This window comes from Podarcis bocagei (assembly GCF_964188305.1).
Source record: "Podarcis bocagei genome assembly, chromosome: 12".
Taxonomy (NCBI): Eukaryota; Metazoa; Chordata; class Lepidosauria; order Squamata; family Lacertidae; genus Podarcis; species Podarcis bocagei.
Genome location: NC_138137.1, coordinates 13,843,159 through 13,864,561, shown reverse-complemented (window position 1 = coordinate 13,864,561; position 21,403 = coordinate 13,843,159). Strand labels below are relative to the sequence as shown.

At 41.8% G+C, this 21,403-nt stretch overlaps 1 protein-coding gene across 3 annotated transcripts in view; it reads right to left on the bottom strand.

The window, feature by feature from the left end:
* Positions 1-21,403, bottom strand: part of LOC308570178 (phospholipase A and acyltransferase 4-like) — a 75,435-nt gene that overhangs the window by 27,280 nt on the left and 26,752 nt on the right. The window contains exon 1 of one of the 3 annotated variants that reach the window (XM_081164974.1): positions 4,404-4,510. The exons of the other annotated variants lie outside the window; for them this stretch is intronic. The gene's annotated coding sequence lies outside the window, so the exon portion shown is untranslated. Of the gene's footprint in view, positions 1-4,403; positions 4,511-21,403 lie in introns of those variants that run through there. 3 annotated transcript variants of the gene reach the window in all.

Genomic DNA, 21,403 nt, shown 5'->3' with positions numbered 1-21,403 from the left:
AGGGGATTGTAATCTGTGGAGCCTTATGCCACAACTCACTGTTCGTCACAGGACTCTTTGGTATCATAATATTAGCACACTTGTTACTAACTGAGTAACAAGTCAGAGTATAAGAATAGATGCAGCATCTTAAAGCCCATCAGATGTTATACCTCCCACGCAACTAAGCTAAACTGTTCTTTTCTAACTAAGAATTTCCGCTATTTCTTTGTACCACCGTTATTTCAAAAGTGTCAGCTACAACAACATATTGCTACCCAAGCAATTTGTATTTTGTGTTGTTGTTGTTTTGGGTGGTGGTGGGAACTCAATTTCCCCTTTTAAAACTCAAACTGAAGCAGGCTCTCGCTATTCACTGAACGACCACCTGACTGATCACTTGCACTTAATGAGCTCCTTGGACTTCCCCATTTCTATAAATTGTCCATATATCATCATTGGCACTGTACCAGCCCCTGTGTTTGTAAGGTTGCTCTTGAGATGCCCTTAAGGTATTTGCTCCGGCCAGAGATGATATCTGACACTCTACTAAAGCACAAGTCCTTCTGACACCTGGAAGCTTGTCAGAAGGGTGTGGAGAAAGAAATAAATGTCTGCCAGGGGAGTTATTAAGGGACGCAGGTGGCGCTGTGGGTTAAACCAGAGAGCCTAGGGCTTGCTGATCAGAAGGTCGGCGGTTCAAATCCCTGGATGGCGTGAGCTCCCGTTGTTCGGTCCCTGCTCCTGCCAATCTAGCAGTTCGAAAGCATGTCAAAGTGCAAGTAGATAAATAGGTACCGCTCCAGCAGGAAGGTAAACGGCGTTTCCGTGCGCTGCTCTGGTTCGCCAGAAGCGGCTTAGTCATGCTGGCCACATGACCCGGAAGCTGTACGCCGGCTCCCTCGGCCAATAAAGCAAGATGAGCGCCACAACCCCAGAGTCGGTCACGACTGGACCTAATGGTCAGGAGTCCCTTGGGGAGTTATTGACACCCTTGCTTTGGCTATTCAGTTGCAGGCCCCAATAAACCTGCACCAGTCTTGTCTTCCCTCTTCTGCTTCCTTCTCCCCTTCTTCCACTTGCCACTGGCACTGGTCTAGGTTTGTGGTCATCTGGAACCAGTACTATTTTTAGAGAAAAAGAGGTGCCGGAACTCACCACGAACCCTTGTCCTCTTATTATGGCAATGGTGCCCACCTGAAAGGTGCCAGAACTAAGTTTCAGCAGGAGAAAATCCCTGTCTGGAACACACTGACTATTTCTGAAGCATCTCTAACCCTAAGGACCTTTTCTAGTTGGTATTTCTCTCAGTACTACAGCTAGCTAAACAGAGAGGCACTCTGAAATCGAAGGAAAGCTACCTGGGAGGGCCCAATTTTCTTCCTAAAAGAACATTTAAGCTATGGCTGGGAAGAAGGGAGATCTACTGGTAGATCTCAGAGTGATTAGCAGTAGATCAGCAAGTATTTCTGATTCCCAGTTGTTTAACCATAGCAACTGCAAACCATCTTTCCCCACCTAAATTAGACAGCTGTAAGGAAAGAAGAGCTAATACCAGGAGTGGACCTTTGTGTGCAAGGACCATGAATTCGGCTGAAAATAAACTCTTAGGCTCAGAATGTGCTCAGAGGCATCTTATGCTTTCATTGAAAGGACATGTCTTTTTAAATCTGGCTCTGATGACCAGAACTTGGGGTTCTAGTAAAATACAAAGTAGATCCAACAGAGCTATACTCTGCACCCCACTCTGCTTTAAGTTATGACGTAATTGTACTTTTCCAATGAATGGACTTGTGACCCCAATTTCTCCCTGTTTCTACATGCTTCTTACTTTATGCTTTTCTCCTCATACAGTATAAGAAGCTTGCTTGCTTTGCAAAATGACTCTAATATTGCAAGACATTGAAAGAACAAGGTCAACTAGTCTGAAGCCCCGACAGCTTGCTAATTCTTCCTGCATCCCCAATTAGTGAATAGAAGATGCATTTCTGTCTTTCTGCTAGCATAATACCCATCACGAGCCTCTCGCTGGCCTTCAGCAGAAGACTGGGGGAATGGCATTAAAGCCAGGAGAACAATAATTTCATTGGACTCAGACATTCTTCATGTAGCAAGATAACACTGACAGAGAAATGAAACATTCTCTATGGGACAAATTTATAACTTTGCTTACATATATCTGTTGCTATGGCATTGTGCAGGACACAGGAGCAATTCCGGGCCCAATTCAAAGTGCTGGTTTTGATCTATAAAGCCTTAACCGGCTCAGGACTGCAATACCTTTATCTGTATGAACCTACCCAGACCCTGAGATCATCTTCTGAGGCCCTTCTTTGTGTGCCTCCTCATGAGGTCTGGGGGGGGGGGCAACACGAGAACAGGGCCTTCTCTGCAGTGGCTCCCCATCTGTGGAATGCTCTCCCCAGGGATGTTCGCCTGGCGCCTTCATTATACACCTTTAGGTGCCAGGCAAAAACATTCCTTTTTAACCAGGCCTTTGGTTGACCTGATCAACATCCCATACCCTTTTAAAATTTGGCTCTTTTGGGGGGGGGGTGTATTATTGGACTATTGCTTTTATTTTTGTTTTATATACTGTTATCTTTTTATATGAACCGCCGGGCAGTATATTATTAATAATAATAATAATAATAATAATAATAGTGTAGAGATAGCCAATTAGGATGGTTTAAGCTTAAGATTGTGTGAGATCATGATGGTGGTGAGGACCACCATGCTCTCATGAGAAAAAACAGGAAGTCCTGGTTTTACTGGGATAGTTGAGGGGTATGAGATGGCCACATTATTTGTCTCCCTAAGTTTTATTCTGGTTAGTTGAAAGATACTATCAAGAGCAAGTGTCATACATCTCAACAGTATGTGCTTTCCCATGTACTTTGCCCTGAACGACAATGTCTTTTTTCCCGTTAATTACTTAGTGCCTTGGCACATTCTGAAAGCAAGTATTTTATCAACATGACAATCTGTGGGTGTCTTGCTGTCAGGCGCAGGTTTTGCTTTCCATCTTTAAATGGAAGGTTTCAATTTGTGCTAAAACCGAGCGTCATCCTTCATGTGATCTCTTAGCTGCTTCGTGAAGCTTTCCCTATGAATGAATGTTTCATCTTGGTGAGATACATCGACATCAGTCCCTCTGTTCGCGAACTCCGGTAGTGAGTGCCAACAGATAGTAAAACATATGGCAAAATAGATCCTGAGGTTTACAACAGTTTGGTGTATATGATTTTTGCTCTGTACTTTCTTTTCTGCCTTTCTTCTTTTTAGTTTAACTAGCTATGTTAGGTAATTTAAAAATGAAAATTACAATGAAAATCACTTTGTGTATACAGATGCACAAAAAACAAATGTTTCAGGATCAACTATTGAGGATTTTTAGAGTTTTTTTTAACTCATGTTGTTGCATCAAGGCTTAATTTATTACAGCATTTGTATTCTTCATATATAAGCATATATATTTTTCAATGTTGAGGGCTAAGGATTTGCATAAGCCTCAGATTTTCATCCTGTGTGAAACATGTGCTGCTCTTGGAAGAAAGATAATAAATATATTTGACATTAAAAAAAGAAAACTACAAATCACTGCAAACCCAAATCACTGCAATGCTTACAATATTATTTACCTGTGTTTGCCGGTCTAAACGCTACTTTCAACTGTAAAATAAACTGTAACCGCAACTGTCCCACCACTTTCTCATGATCTACTTTTTTTTTAATATTTTTTTTTTTTTTGCTTGCTTACTGGCAGGAACCCTGAGCCCTGCTACTAGGATAAAGGTTATATAGCACAACACTTGGTTGTAGGTTCCTTTAATGACAAATAGACTATCAAGGAACAAAACCCACCCATTCATATTTGGGCAAAGGGTAAACTCCAAGGTATAAGACAAGGAAACAAGATATTTAAGCACCATGTTTTGCAGGTTTTTATGAACTCGTCAAATTATTATTTTTTTAAAGTCTTTCTAGCCAGCTTTTTCATTTTTTTTTAAGGCTCAAAGCTGCTTACAATCTAATAAGAATAACACAATAAAAATTCAAAATAGGAAACAAGCAAGTAGATAAGAGGACACAGACAACACATATCCGAGTTGGGTTGCCATATTTCAAACAGTGAAAATCCAGATAGTTGTTGAGCTTTTTTGGGCAAAGTTGGTGAGCTATTTTTAGGTTGCCATGCGTCCCTATATATACATGGGGGGGAAGCATCTCTGCATAGTGTCGGAAAGTCATCAGAGAGGGAACAAGAGTTGGTTAGGGATTCCATTTTGACTTGGTTCCTCCATTTCAATATAAATTCACTGGCTGATTTGGTTTCATAAATAAAAGAATGTGAAAACAGATAACAGATGGATGTGCTCTCTCCGCATCTACAAAATAGACTTTAAAAAGGTGAGGAGACTAACATTTTGTTCTTTTTCCATTTCAGTGGCATAGCACAGTTTCGTCACACAACAAAGCCTCCAATTTCTCAGTTGCCTTGTTCCCATCCCTCATATTGGTGTCTTCTCCTGACCAGGTGAAGCAATCTAGTAAGGGGTCACAATGTCACAGGACTGCATGCTTGCCTTCCTGCTTACTTCCAAGGGTATAAAATAGAAAAGCAGACTAGGAAACCACTATCTATGAAGTATCTGTAAATAGTGGTTAGTTCTTATCATTGCATAAAATAAAGTGAGGATACTCAAAATACTTATCTGCTTTACGTTTATAATTTCACACAGTGCTCCATTAGAGTGCAAGATTAACCTATAATATAGAGCTTTGCCTAATGAGGCTATGGAAAGACGCAGTGGAGGGATCCCATCTGGCAAGAAACAGATTACCTTTTTTGCATAGTTTTGCAAAGCAGCCATCTGATTTCTCAGGATATAGAGTAAAAAAAAATAAATGTTGGTGTCAGACTTTTATTATTATTTTTGCCCCCGCTTAGGAAGTCTGGGTTACAAATGGAGGACTCAAGTTTAATCCTCATGTAAATTGAGGAGAATTCTGAGGTTAATAGCTGATTGCATTTCTTAATGACACAGACTGGGATCATTATTATTATTTTGTTCAGTTCTGTTTATCTTGAGATTAAGGGATGGAACTCTACTACAAAATGCAGTTGTCCAATCAGTGATACAAAAATTTGCTTGGGAGCCATACCTCTGAATGAGGAATGAATCAAAAAAATTAAAAAATGAAAATGGGTAATGCCACTGTAGCAGTATGTGGAAGTCTTTCAAGTGACTGAAAAACTTCATATTAAAAAGGATAAATATCTTTACAGGTTACTGGGGTGGAGAGGAAAATAAGCTACTGCCAGACAGCTATTTCTTTTATAGACACATTCCAGCGGGATGAGGTTGGGAGGGGGGTATTAGTTTGTGGTTTTCTTTTTGGTTCCTGTTTTTATTATGTATTTTGTGTTTTTATCTTGTATTTTTATGTTATGTACTTGAGATCTACAGAGATGAAGGGTGGCATACAAATTTAATTTGTTGTTGTTGTAATTTCAGTATATGTTTCTCTTTTTTTAAAAAAACCATTTGAAAGGTCAATAATATTTTAAGTTTGGTAGCATCTGCTTTTTATGTCCTTTCGGAAAAAGAAATCGATTTTTCATTATATTTTGGAGAATTTGCAACATGAACCTCCTGTTCTGCAACATTTGCATTTTAGGTCCTGTAAGAAGAGTATAGGGACGCGGGTGGCGCTGTGGGTAAAACCTCAGCGCCTAGGACTTGCCGATCACATGGTTGGCGGTTCAAATCCCCGCGGCGGGGTGAGCTCCTGTCGTTCGGTCCCAGCTCCTGCCCACCTAGCAGTTCGAAAGCACCCTTAAGTGCAAGTAGATAAATAGGTACCGCTTATAGCGGGAAGGTAAACGGCGTTTCCGTGTGCTGCGCTGATGCTTGCTCGCCAGAGCAGCTTTGTCACGCTGGCCACGTGACCCGGAAGTGTCTGCAGACAGCGCTGGCTCCCGGCCTCTTAAGCGAGATGGGCACGCAACCCCAGAGTTGGATACGACTGGCCCGTACGGGCAGGGGTACCTTTACCTTTTAAGAAGAGGATAAGGGTTTTTAAATCTATTTTTATTGAATTTTATCCATATAACCCAAAGGACAAAATAGAACCTCATGAGACAAACAAATAAAAACTAAACCCAACCAAGGCTGGCATGAGATGTTACATTCAGAAGAAAAAAATAATAAAGCCGGATATTTATAATGAGATGCAGAAAGGTAAGTGGAAAGTACCATCATAAGGAATGAGGCCAATGGCTTGCAAGATACAGTGGTACCTCAGGTTACATATGCTTCAGGTTACATATACTTCAGGTTACAGACTCCGCTAACCCAGATATATTACCTCGGGTTAAGAACTTTGCTTCAGGATGAGAACAGAAATTGTGCTCCGGCGGAGCAGTGGCAGCAGGAGGCCCCATTAGCTAAAGTGGTGCTTTAGGTTAAGAACAGTTTCAGGTTAAGAACGGACCTCCGGAACAAATTAAGTATGTAACCAGAGGTACCACTGTATACAGAAACATAAGCCTGTGACTGAAACCATCAGAAGCACAAAGAGTACCAAGAACAGAAAGGCTTTATTTTACATCAAGTGAAATGTTGAACCGGTTAGATGTTAAAAAAGGTAAAGGGACCCCTGACCATTATGTCCAGTCGTGACCGACTCTGGGGTTGCGGCGCTCATCTCGCTTTATTGGCCGAGGGAGCCGGCCTACAGCTTCCAGGTCATGTGGCCAGCATGACTAAGCCACTTCTGGTGAACCAGAGCAGCGCATGGAAACGCCGTTTACCTTTCCGCCGGAGAGGTACCTACTTATATACTTGCACTTTGACGTGCTTTCGAACTGCTAGGTTGGCAGGAGCTGGGACAGAGCAACGGGAGCTCACCCCGTCGCGGGGATTCGAACCGCCGACCTTCTGATCGGCAAGTCCTAGGCTTTGTGGTTTAACCCACAGTGCCATCCGCGTCCCTTGGTTAGATGTTACTTATCCCAAATTTGTTGAAGGACTTGCAGAAGAGACAAATTCCCTTTTTCTATAAGAAAAGCATATGAGATAAACTATATTCACCACTAAGAATTCAAAGCTGAGCTTGGAAATGTCAGACATCATCTTTGCTTGTGGAAATTATTTGGTTGGGTGGGTGATTGATTATTTAAGGTGGCAGCGGGAATTATTTCTGCAAAAGAGGGGGAGAGGACATCACCTTCTACTATTTGAAAAGGATGGTGTTATTGATGATGTGGCAGAAAATAAGGGGCCCTCATCCGAATTCTGGATGGGTAGCAGCTGTGGCCGGATGCAGCTCCCCCTGGGCACAGAGAAAACAATTTTCTCTTGCAGCTGGCCACTGGAATCTACCTCAGCCAGCCTTGTGGCATTGCCCATCAAAAATCCTTATCTGCTATGATTAAGTGGGCACAAGATATTGGTCATAACATTATGTTTGCTGACTGGGAATAGTTGTGGACCACTGGTATGAAATTTACGGCATGTAATGCCTTAAAAGAAAATATTATGAAAATGATTTATAGGTGGTACATGACCCCAGTCAAGCTTGCAAAAATCTACCATTTGCCTGATAACAAATGTTGGAAATGTAAAGAGATTGAAGGTACCTTCTTCCACCTTTGGTGGACGTGCCCAAAGATTAAGGCTTTCTGGGAAATGGTATATAATGAAATGAAAAAGGTATTTAAATATACCTTTCTTAAGAAACCAGAGGCCTTTCTCTTGGGCATGGCCGGCCAATTGGTGTTAAAGAAAGACAAAACATTTTTTATGTATGCTACAACAGCAGCAAGAATACGCATCGCAAAGTATTGGAAGACGCAAGATCTACCTACCTTGGAAGAATGGCAGATGAAGGTGATAGACTATATGGGACTGGCAGAAATGACCGGCAGAATCCGAGACCAGGGAAAAGAGACAGCGGAAGAAGATTGGAAGAAATTTAAGAACTACCTTAAGAAACATTGTAAAATTAATGGATGTTAGAATGGTGCTGGTTTAGAAATTAAGTGGATTACAGTTGTAAGGATTAAGTTAAAAGAAAAGAAAGGTTAAAAATTAGATAAATTTAAGGGTGAGGATTTGCTGAATTAAAATTTGAAATTGGAATGCAGAAAGGGGAGGTATGAGGAGGCCGGAGAAGTAAGTTATAAGAAAGTAAGGGTTTGAAATTATACTTGTTCTTTTTTTTTTGTTTGTGTTTGTATTGTTGTGTTTGTCTGTATAATTTGTGAAACTTTAATAAATATTTTATATAAAAAAAATCCTTATCTGAACCAGCCAATCATGGCCTTTGTTTGGTGGGTGGGGCAAGCACAGCGGACCAGGGTGTTTCAAATGCTTGGAGTGAGAGCTTAAAAAAGGAGAATTTGATTCTTAAAGTGGCAGCGTTTAAATTCTTAATTACCAAGAAAAATAAACATTGTCTTCATTTACTCAAGCCCCTTTTCCATAATCAGGTTTGCCTTTACATTAAGTCATTAATGCCTTAAGATAAAAAACAATCCCTTTGGCATCCTGATATGTTTCCTCTGCAGAGCGATAAGCACCACTCCTTTTCCATTAAGCAATTTGTTTGTGTCATTCATTATCTGTCATCTGTACAGAGAATGTTTGAAGCACAATCCTAAGCAATGTTTACTCAGAAGCAAGTCCCATTGTATCTGACTGGGCTTCCTCCCAGGGATGTATGCAAAGGATTTCAGCCTAAGAAGGCGTAAAAGGAAATCATTTATTTTTCTAGACTCCTGTGATTTCATCAGCATGAGAGTTATCAAAAGGGGCAGAGATAAGATGCATTTTGTGTGTGTGTGTGTGTGTGTGTGTGTGTGTACACACACACACACATATATAAAAGAACTGGCATAACATAACAATATTGTGTTGCAGCTAGAACAAGGTAGGCGTTTATATTTACAGGATTTATTCTGTGTGTAGAACTGGGCTTCCATGGTGACCATTTTGGGCACAGTCCAGTCCTTTTCTTCTGGAGCTGCGAAGCCCAGGTGACATCTGCATGCAGACTCGGTGCTGCTGGCAGGTAGGGATGCTGGAGAGATTTGATTCTGTTGACATTTAGAGGCAAATCTAGTTCATTTGGCCATCTTTTGCACTTCTCTGAATATTGCAGGAGAGTTCCTGAGCCAAGTGGTGTTCTCTTACTAGGGCTGTGCACCAGATTCATCTGAGTCCTGGGCCAGCTTGGACTTATTTGGAGTAAATTGGGCATCAATCAAGGTGAGACAGCCACGGATCACTATGGTTCAGGTTTGATGGCTCAAAGCAATCTGTGGTGGTTGGGGCAGGGCCTCAAGCAGGAAGGGGAAGCAGGAGTCAGATGTGAAGCCTGGCACAAAGGCCAAGACCTACCAGATGAGCAGTTGCATCTTCCACCTGACCCCTCATCCTGCAGGATCAGAGAGTGGAGGGCATTGCTCCAGCAGGATGCAGGCACAGCTTTGAAAGTGGCTTTCCTGCAGAGAAGCCACTTGTGAAGAGCACCCTACAGAATTGAACTGCCCGCTCCTGGTGAAGGAAGGAGAGGTTTTCCTCTCCCAAGTGTTCCCTTGTTATGTACTGAGCTGAATCCTAGAAAAATGGGATCCAGAATGCAGCAGTCTGATTGGTCTGCAGGAGCCACCCAATCCAGCTCCAGGTGGAAGTGAATCTGCGACTTGATTGGCCTGCAGGAGCAGCCAATCAGGCTCCTGGATGAAATGAATCAGCAACTTGATTGGCCTGCAGGAGCAGCCAATCAGGCTTCTGAAGGAGGTGAATCCACAACCTGACTGGCCTACAGAAGCAGCCCAGAATTAGCCAATCACGCGGGGCCCAGTGTGTAAATAATGTATATATAGCTAGATGTTTTGGGGAAAGTTTTAATCATTGCTACTATGAACTGAATAAAGAGCATGAAATTCACACTCGACTCCGAGTATATTTCATTCCCCTTCCAACAGGAGCAGCTCACAGTGACAAATACAAATGCAGGAACAAAGCAAATAATGCCTTTTGCCTTTGACAGCTGTGTGGCTGGCACAAATTAAGCAGGGTGTTTTCTAACACTGAAATGCAATTTGTGGGAGAGCATCATCTGTTGACTATCTGTCATCTGATTACTTGTGTGTGACACCTGATTTATTTTTGGACCCTATGCTTCAGCACAGCAGTTTATAGTATTCTGAACATTGAAATTCACCCACCTAAGGATGAACTTTTTAGGAACTGAAAAGTTCATTTGTACGAACTGGAACTGAACTACCTTGTTTTGTAGAAGTACAACCTTCATCTGGAACTAGTTCCTTGATTTGGACAGAATGAACTTTTCAAGTACTAGCCACATGGGAGACCTCTCATATTACAAAAGATTCCTAGAGGGTTTTAAATACCACTTGGAGACAATATAAAGGAAACAGAAATTAACAGGACACCAAAATAACTACAGAAAGCGATCACTGACAAGCATTTGTTATGAAGTTTGTATCTACAGAGCTACCCATGAGTATGGATAATCTATGTTAGATGGATTTGTAAATGAAATAATTTTTTGCCAAACGAGGAAAAAAGCATCTGGTCTGCACATGCCCCTTATTAGTTTCAGGCTAGTCTTGGATTTCTGTCTCCAAAAGCATAAGAATGTCCATTTATCCCACCGATTCACAAAATAATCAGCCTCATACTGTAGCCTTTTTAATCCATGGGTAGGAAAATGTTGCACCCTAGCAGGGACGAAAAGGAGCCAAACGACACCAAGGGGTTAAAATCCAGAAAAAGAGTTTTTATTCTGCCAACCCGGGTGGGCAGAGGAGCAAGTGTGATAAGTCACAAAACAAGCACGAAGTTCACAGCCATTGCACATAGTTTATATCCCCTTCCAGTTCCCTCCCTTTTTCTCCTCCTTCTGCCCATGAGTTCCCCTGAGCATGAACAGAAAACTCCTGTCTTGGGACCATTTTTGGACTTTTCCCAGAAAGGGGGTGAGAGGGTTTCAGTGTGTTCCAGTTGTTTCATTCTTGTGGTTTGGCATGGTTCCCGGACAGAAAGCAAGTTGCAATGTGGTTCTTTAGCAAGGCCAGAAGGCATGAGAAAGGCCTGAGAAACAATGGACTGTTCTCTACCTTGTTGCAATCTTTTTTAGTTACAGCAAGCAGAATGCTTAGCTAATGCTTTTTGTCTTAGAGGAAAATGCAGTTTTAAAAATGCTTGAAGCGGCCTGGCTGGGGGGGGGATTCACAAACAGTTTTAGGGCTTTTTGGGGTAACCCTAACTGTTCCCCTTCAATACTACAGTAACGTTCAGCAGTAGCAGAAATACAAAGTGGGAGATTGAATAAGGACTTGAGAGGATTACTTACTGGCTGGCTTGGTTGGTAGGTGAAGGAACCTTAAATATACAGGGGAAACATTAACCCTGTTAAATTGATTTGTTCATGGTGCTGCCTTTTATATTTGTTTGAGACTGCTTTCCCCACCTCTCATTAAATAGGCTGCCTCTTTTATTTTACATGTTCAATTTACAGTCTACATCATCCCACTTCCATGTCAACACGTCGGCCTCCTCATCAAGTCTCAGGGCCTTAATGCTGATACCTCTGGAGCGTCTAACAACCCAAATAACTGGGAATTGTGAAACGTCGCTCTAATTCCCCCCTTCATTAAAAGGGAGGTATTACATTTGGAATCACGAGGACATTTGCCATATGCTCATTAAATACCGACTGTTAAAAGAGCTTTGAGATTTGAAAAGTGTGTGAGATAAATCCAGGCAGCAAGTAATTGCTTCCAAATTAAATGAGTAATAAAGGTTTGATTGCTCAGTGCGTAGCATGTGAAAAACGTACAATATTTGGGGGGGGGGTTTAAAGCGGGGCTTGAAAAGGCGCAATCTGAGACATTATAGGGAACAAAGGATGGCCGTCTTTTTAGTGAGACACACTCCAAGCATTTGGTCTAGCGCCAGACCCAAAAGCCAATTTGGTAGGATTTCCTAAACTGGTATACCAGACCTATTAGAGAGATTTAGTAACTGGAGGGAGGGAGGTGAGATAGGCATGAACCTGGAGTAAATGGCATCCATTTTGGCCTTTGTACAGAATGTACTTGTAAGGTGGCAAACAGTTCCCCTACGCCAGGGGTAAGCAAACTAAGGCCCGGGGGCCAGATCCGGCCCAATCGCCTTCTCAATCTGGCCTGCAGACGGTCTGGGAATCAGCGTGTTTTTACATGAGTAGAATGTGTGCTTTTATTTAAAATGCATCTCTGCGTTATTTTAAAGGTCATGATCCCCAAATTTTACTCCAATCCTGGGGAAGAATTTGTGTGTTAGTATCCAGTTACCATGTTTTTAAGGGGTTCCATAGATCTGTAAATTACATTAAGCAACACAGAGTCCAAGTTAGAAACTATTCCTCCCTTTCTCCACTCATTGTGCTTGTAGAACCTTTCAAATTGTGTTAAGGGTCTCAGAGCTTCATTTGATTAAAATAAATCCAGTTAGTATTAAGATTTGACAAAGTTAAATTTACCATACTTTTCTGTGTATTAGACAAGGTTTTTGTGTCAGAAAAGTAATTTTTAAAATGGGGGGGGGATCTTATACATTTGTAGCACCCTGCTTGTGGTTAACGCTTAGCTGGAATGAAATATTCAACGCAGCAATAGAGAAATTAAAATAATAATTTATTTGTCAGACAAATAAATGAGAGGCACAGTGGTATATGGTTACCAAGCTCTGGCCTGGCCTCCTGCCATTATGGCCAGCACTTATATTCCCTTAATCCAGCCCCCTTTGCTCCTCCTTTGGCTGCCTCTGTCCAATCAGCCTGGTTGGGTTTCCTATTGGCTGATTGCTATAACCAATCCTAAAAGATACACCCATATCCTCCTGTCCTTATATGGAACACAAAGAGCTATATATTGTTACATCTATAAATGACAAATAAGTAGTAATATATCTTACATGTGTCTCAACAAGGAATCTTAATTACCAGCTCACCTCTTGCCCTCCTTGCCCTATTGCCTTCTAAAACAAATGGTTAATCTTAAATTTTTATCTTAAACATATGTCAAGGATCTTGAGTTTCACATCAACATTGAAAGATCTCCTTCATTTGAAGGTTTCTAAACAAATGCCTGACAGCTATATATCAGGACTGCTTGGATGGCGTCTTCCTGTCTGGCAGGGGGGCTAGACTGGTGGCTGACTTAATTTCAGGATAAATACAACTCTTACAATTATATGAAATAAGAATTTAGCATTTCTTAAATCCTTTGCATAATTACATTTAAGCAAATATATTTAATACATAACATAGGTAGCCTTTTAAAAGGAATAAGGCCTTTGTAAAGTAGAAAAGGAACTCAGTAAAAAGGAACACAGTAAAAAACCGCTTTAAAAGAAGCCTCTTCAGTTCACACCCCCCCTTCAGCCAGCTGCTTTTCCCATTAGCTCTTCCCAACATTTATTGCCCTCTAACTTTCTCAGTTTAAGAAAGAAACAGCTTTTAAAAAGGACTTCCCAAAAATGCTCTCTTTCTGCCAGCTAAATGCTTCTCCATTTGGTCTTTAACCTTAGAAAGAAGATCTGGCTCATTTTACTGGGAGGCACATTGGTATTATTTTACTATTTACCAACTATTAATTATGTTTATCTCTGCCTTTTTTATCTTCTGTAACATGTAGGGTCAGTGTCCTCACTCAGTCTGTAATTCCAGCTTTTACGACTTTGAGAATTGTTTTCTGCTATAAATCAAGGGGCCCCTTGTCTAGGAGGAAGACATTGCCTGTGTTCTTTAAACAGCTGGCCTTCCTGCCTGGCATGAAACATTTGAAAATCTAAGCCCATTTAATTTAGGAACCTGATCAAGATATAAGCCAATATAAGCCTTGATTAAAAATGCAGTCTATATTCAGATGCCACATTCCCCCCTTTCAAGCTCAAGGACCTTCATCCCAAGTGTCCTTGATAGCTTGACCTTCATCATATTCCTGAGGTAAAGCTCTGTATAGGGCCATGATATGAGGTAGAGTTTCATTCGAAATCATTTTGCTAATTGTACTTCTAAAACATGAAATGATACATGGCATCATACATAAAACCATTACCACTACTGTCAAGAAAAACGAGCAAGACAATAGTATCCCTTTGTGTCCTGTGACATTAGGTAACCAATTGGTGAGCCATCCCATATCCCATCCTTCCCATGTTTGTACTGGGACATGTGCTATATTCTCCATCTTTGTGGCCAACACACGGATTGCCTCACCATTATCTGAAATGTTAAAGCAACAGGCATTCCCTGTCAAGTTCAAGACTCCACATAGGCCTCCCTGCTTGGCAAGTACATAATCCATTCCCATTTTCAGCTGCAAAATGGCGGCTCTACTTTCATCCAGCTGTTGTGCAATAAGTCTCAAACTCTGGGCCGTTGCATTGGTTACAAGTTCCACTACTGCTTGCAATCGAATTATTCTGTTTAGATTATAAATAGGATCCCGTGCCCCTTGTATGAGCTCACCAGGATTCCAGGAGGCAGGATCATAATAGGCTATAATGCGCTCTGGTGGCCAATCATCAGTATCGCTCCAACTTTGGGTACTTCCTCCTGCTATACGAGAAATATCAGCGTTTCTTCGTGTACGCTTGGCCAAATTAGTGGGCATAATCCACATTGGTGGTAATACCCATCCCAGGAAACAAGTCCCACTCCATTTGGAGGGGAGTTTCTTGTATGCCCATTCTCCACATATCCACCACAACCATCGGGTCTGAGGTTTTTGGTACGTGGAGTACAGAAGGCGAAATATCAAAAGAGGTAGAGAGTTCACAGTGCAGTATGTTAGATTGCCTTTTTCTGTCACAGTTATGTTCCATACCACTTTCCATGCATGAATAAAAGGAGGTGCACAGGGCAAGGTATTCCGAGTTCGATAGGTAGTACCGTGTGCCCAGGTATGACTATTCTTAATATAATCCCAAGTATAGTGACAATGAGAAGAGCCTATCATGGTAGAATCAGCTGCATCTGATGATTTATGTACACAGAATTCCCCTTGTACAGGTATAACTCGTAATGGTTTAGTTGAGTTCCATCCGGGGAAATTCTGTATTTCTGTTTGGTGTGGCATTTCGCTTACCATACCAATGGCATCTAATGGTATCGGTAATAAGGGCATACCTCCCTCTGAATCATCTGGCCCAAGAGAGCAAACAAGGCAATTGGTCCTATTTGCAACATTGGCTACCATTTCAGCTAAACCTACCCACATATTGTGGTCATGGCGGAATCCATATTTAGCAAATTTGGTCAGATTCAAGGACCCTTCCCCTTCCCAAGGGATCAGGATTAATAATAAAATCATGTTGATGTCTAGCATATGCATTCCTTCCACAAAAGATTACCTTATTGTGATAGCAAATAAATATTAGTCCCAATATAATTCCCCCAGTGACAGAAATGGGGAACCACCAAGACCAAAACATATATCCCGAGGATCCCTAATGAGTAATATCTCTGTTAATTGTTCCACAAGGGGGGGCAGTCAATTAATTGTATAAGAGAATCTTTCCTTTCACAATCGCTGGTTCAGATGCTCCTCAAGCTTCAGGCGTGGGCAGGTCAGCCAGCTTCCAGGTTGTGGCTGCAGCAGGCCGGTCGTCTAATGTTGCCCGTGACCTAGCCCGTTCCCGGTAGGGCTAGATACAGGGGTTTTTGGAGAGAGTCAGTTTAAGAGGATTAGAGGGGTCACCTTTGCACGTCCAACTGCCTTCGGACTTCTTCAAACGGGAGTGATGAATCCAGGGGGTCACCTCAGCTACCTTTACCGCTGTTGGAGTAGAGAGCAAGATGGTGTAAGGTCCACGCCACTTAGGTGCAAGTGGACCACGTTTCCACTCTTTCACCCATACGCTATCGCCAGCCTGGAACTGATGAATCGGCTCGGCAATGCTGCACGGCGTGCGCTCGAGGGCCCACCTGTTAAGAGAAACAAAAACACGGGAGAGAGATTGCACTTGTCCCTGTGTCACATGGTCTCCTATTTGTTTAAGACCAGCTGAAATATCCTGAACAAAGGAGGGCGGTCTCCCATACAGGAGCTCAAAAGGTGACAACTTAAGTCTTTTTGTGGGTGCACACCGAACACGAAACAGTGTTATGGGTAACACGTCTACCCTCCTGAGACTTTAGACATATTAGTGGGCTTCTGGCATGCCCTGCGGATACCTTGCACAAGCGTCTGGCGGTAAGTGGTAAGTCTGGCCAGGTGAATTGCATTGTTTGGATCCCAATTAGGATCTTCCAAGGGAAAGTTGTCTTGGAGATGACGGTCAATATTAAAAATATTTCCCACTCTGGCCTGCTCACGCAAATATATCTGTGCCTTTTCAATTATGTCTCTCCTTTCCTCAGTGGTGAACAGAGTATTCAGGAGCTGGCGGCAATCTGTCCAAGTAGGACTATGAGTATTTATTATTGAAGTCACCAAGTCCATCATAGCCTGAGGTTTTTCTGCGAAAGATGGGGTGTGTGTTTTCCAATTCATCAGATCCGTAGTTGTGAATGGAATGTACTGGAGGGTCGAAGTTCGAGGTGGCTGTGGTCCGAGTTGCCCGTTAACCAGCACAGGCTCCTCAAGTGCATCAAATACTCTTCTGAGAGGGGCTACTACATGATCTTTCTCTTCGCTTTGCTCTAGGGGCCTCAAATCATAGGGGATGGTATTAGTCCCAAGGCGTTCTTTTAGCAGCCTTATACGCCTGGCTGTATTGCTTGCTGACCGATTAAGGTCTCCCTGTAACTTCTGTAATAATTCTCTAGGACTTGGATGTACAGGAGTTTGGGGTAGGCAATCAGTTGTTCCACTAAAAGAGACTGTAGATGGAGTTCTACTGGGACTCACAGGTGGAATAACCGCTTCTGCTTGGGCTTTATTATAGGCCTCCAATGCCTCCTGAAGATATTTATCATAATCTATCAAGGAATCAAGTTCTGTGACTCCAGCCCCATTATTCATTCCACTTTCTTGCCTTGGGGTTACAACTGGTGGAGTGTTTGGATTAGGCTCCCTTCGATGTGGAGCATAGGGTGGAGGTGGAAGCAGCTCTTCCTCTGGTCCCTCAAAAATGGGTTTGAGTTTATTTGGCAAGATTCCTTTCCTAGCTTCGGCTTTTACAGCCAATAATTTGCATCGTTGGACTTTGCATTCCCTTATCCATGGAGGATTTTTATTTAATGTGCTCAGCCAGGAATCTATATATGAAAATTGTTCTGGGCACCCTCCAGTTTCTTTGGCGATGTTAGACCAAAGTTTGCTTACTAAATTTATATCAAAGGTTCCCTGAGATGGCCATTCAATATTTTGCTTCGGCCACTCTAATTCACATAACGTTCTCAGGCGCTCTGGCGTCATTTTGACTCCATACGCCCCTGAGAAGGCTTTCTTAAAATTATTTAACATACATTCAAGAGGTGTATTTTCCCCCTTTGAACCCCCAACTCCCATTGTATGGCCCTGTGAAGTATCCACTCAGTCACTCACACACACGCTTCGTGGGTTTCCTTGCCTAGTGAAGTCGCCTTACTAGGAACCGAAGTACTGCCCACTCCACACTCAGGTCAGCTACAGATTGCTCTGTACTTTCTCACACATACAATGCGCTAGATACTTCACCACACACTACCTCCCAACTTTCCTTTCCCTACACCAGATCACCATCTGATGTACCCAACCACCTAGCGTACTCAGTTCCCACTTACTGAGACGCAGAAGTTTGATCAAGACTTCTCTTCCTCCCAATTAATTGGAGGGCCAAAAATCCCTTTGTGCACTTACCCTTGGTTGGTTCTGTTTCCCCCCGGTCCGTCGCCGCCAGTGAGCAGGGTATCAGACAGACGAGACTTCTGCGTTCCCCCTGGAAAAATTTACCAGTGCGCGCTGGGTAAGCAGTTTAGAGATCCTCTCTCTTGTACCCTGCCCATTAGGGCGAAGGGGCTGCGTTCCAGCAGACCACTTATCCGAGTCACAGGAGCACCATAAAATGTAGCACCCTGCTTGTGGTTAACGCTTAGCTGGAATGAAATATTCAACGCAGCAATAGAGAAATTAAAATAATAATTTATTTGTCAGACAAATAAATGAGAGGCACAGTGGTATATGGTTACCAAGCTCTGGCCTGGCCTCCTGCCATTATGGCCAGCACTTATATTCCCTTAATCCAGCCCCCTTTGCTCCTCCTTTGGCTGCCTCTGTCCAATCAGCCTGGTTGGGTTTCCTATTGGCTGATTGCTATAACCAATCCTAAAAGATACACCCATATCCTCCTGTCCTTATATGGAACACAAAGAGCTATATATTGTTACATCTATAAATGACAAATAAGTAGTAATATATCTTACATGTGTCTCAACAAGGAATCTTAATTACCCGCTCACCTCTTGCCCTCCTTGCCCTATTGCCTTCTAAAACAAATGGTTAATCTTAAATTTTTATCTTAAACATATGTCAAGGATCTTGAGTTTCACATCAACATTGAAATATCTCCTTCATTTGAAGGTTTCTAAACAAATGCCTGACAGCTATATATCAGGACTGCTTGGATGGCGTCTTCCTGTCTGGCAGGGGGGCTAGACTGGTGGCTGACTTAATTTCAGGATAAATACAACTCTTACAATTATATGAAATAAGAATTTAGCATTTCTTAAATCCTTTGCATAATTACATTTAAGCAAATATATTTAATACATAACATAGGTAGCCTTTTAAAAGGAATAAGGCCTTTGTAAAGTAGAAAAGGAACTCAGTAAAAAGGAACACAGTAAAAAACCGCTTTAAAAGAAGCCTCTTCAGTTCACACCCCCCCTTCAGCCAGCTGCTTTTCCCATTAGCTCTTCCCAACATTTATTGCCCTCTAACTTTCTCAGTTTAAGAAAGAAACAGCTTTTAAAAAGGACTTCCCAAAAATGCTCTCTTTCTGCCAGCTAAATGCTTCTCCATTTGGTCTTTAACCTTAGAAAGAAGATCTGGCTCATTTTACTGGGAGGCACATTGGTATTATTTTACTATTTACCAACTATTAATTATGTTTATCTCTGCCTTTTTTATCTTCTGTAACATGTAGGGTCAGTGTCCTCACTCAGTCTGTAATTCCAGCTTTTACGACTTTGAGAATTGTTTTCTGCTATAAATCAAGGGGCCCCTTGTCTAGGAGGAAGACATTGCCTGTGTTCTTTAAACAGCTGGCCTTCCTGCCTGGCATGAAACATTTGAAAATCTAAGCCCATTTAATTTAGGAACCTGATCAAGATATAAGCCAATATAAGCCTTGATTAAAAATGCAGTCTATATTCAGATGCCACACATTGTCAGTGCATATTGGTGATGTGGGCTTGTTTGTTTCTGCTCCCCAGAGATTGTAAGTGGAAAAAAAGCTCAACAGCTCTGGGCAATTTCCCTCCATTTTCTTAAGTTTGAGTCCCCAAAATTAGAGGGTGTTTATCCATGGGGGCGTGTTATATACGGAAAAATATGGTACATGGTTAATAGATACAGGTTGATTGTTAGTATAGAAATCTCGTAATGTGCATAAACCTTTGGATCCCCAGGGTTCAAATTGCTTATCTCTCCCTTGCTGGGGGAAAAAATCTGGCTGATGTGATATTGGGATTAATGGAAAGGTTATAGGTGCAATCTTAGGTTGCCAGGTTTTCCATAGCCAAATAGTACAATTCTATATTTCCAGTATTGATTGAACTGCTTCCTTATTCCTATGTCCTTAGTGTAAACTTAAACGTAGAAGTTCAACACTCTGATTCTTTTTTGCTTTTTCAGAAGCAATTCTAAAGCGACGTACCTGTAATTCAATGAAACAGGTGGTATCCAGGAAAGCACACTGATTGTGGACAAGTGACAATGAAAAGGAAAGCATAGCCAATACAGTGGTACCTCGGGTTACATATGCTTCAGCTTACAGACTCCGTTAACCAAGAAATAGTGCTTCAGGTTAAGAACTTTGCTTCAGGATGAGAACAAAAATTGTGCTCCGGCGGCGCAGCAGCAGCAGGAGGCCCCATTAACTAAAGTGGTGCTTCAGGTTAAGAACAGTTTCAGGTTAAGAACGGACCTCCAGAACGGATTAAGTACTTAACCCGAGGTACCACTGTACTGCAAATAGGTGTGGCATTGGGAAGCAAATAAAAATCTTCTGTTGGACGACTTCCAGCTCCTGCGACTAAAAAAGGGAAACAGGTTAGTTTTTAATTTTGAAATGTATCAAGCTTCTAATAGTTGGGCGGCATATAGGTGGACGTTTACCTGTTTGTTTTTTAAGACTGATTAGAAAAATGCCTCTCATGACAAGGAGGATAATGTATATGGAGGTATGTGGGAGCACAGGGTGGTGTCTTAGACTGACTCACAACTGTTGGTCCATGTGGCTCAGTAATGTCCACACTGATTGGCTGGAGCTCTCTGGGGCTTCTGACAGAGGTCAGAATTTCCCCTGGAGATGTTGGTAGCTGAACCTAGGACCTTTGGCATAGTATTGAGTAAGGCCATTCCCTGTACGGTCCCCCTCAGTGAAAGGAAGTGTTGTCCCATTCACTACCAAGTTCACAAGTCCAGTGCGTTAGTTTTTCCCATAGGAATGAATGGTAAAAGAAATGAAAATGGGAGAAAATAAAACCAAGTGGTACACTTTGGAATACCAGTGAGGTGAAGGGCCAGTCTCTTCAGTCCCTTGTGACCCCAGTCGTTGGAATTCAAGCAAACTTTTATTTGTGTCACACTGCCCTGGGATAATGTGGTACATTATTTTAAATGTAAGTGAATATTCCTGATCACATCTACTAAGAAATTTCTATAAACACTAATCCCAGTATGATACTACATAGGAAAATGCAAATTATTATTATTATTATTATTATTATTATTATTATTATTATTATTATTACCGGTATACAGTATAAAATATTTTATTGTAAATTATTCTTATTTATTACCCACCCTCAACTATCAAAAGTCAGGGTAAAGAGGTGCATTTGCCAGAAGCTATATAATGACGGTGCCAGGCACACCTCTGTTACGTTGCTTAGGGCTGCCACAGAAAATGCCCGATTTATATAAGGGGGAAATAGGTCCCTCCTCTTACGAAACATTTTACTATTGAGTGCACACACAAGTTTTGACGAATAATAATAGTCATTTATTATTTGATGGCCTGAGGTCATCAAAGCAAAGTACAAGATTAAAATTTTTAAAAATCAAAAAATAAAGGTATTCTAAAAACGGTGAGACCATTCCTACACACTCAAAAGGCAATGAAACCATTCCTACCAAGGTACAAGTCATAAATGACTGGGTTGTGCCTTGGGGAAATCCTTCTTAAACAAA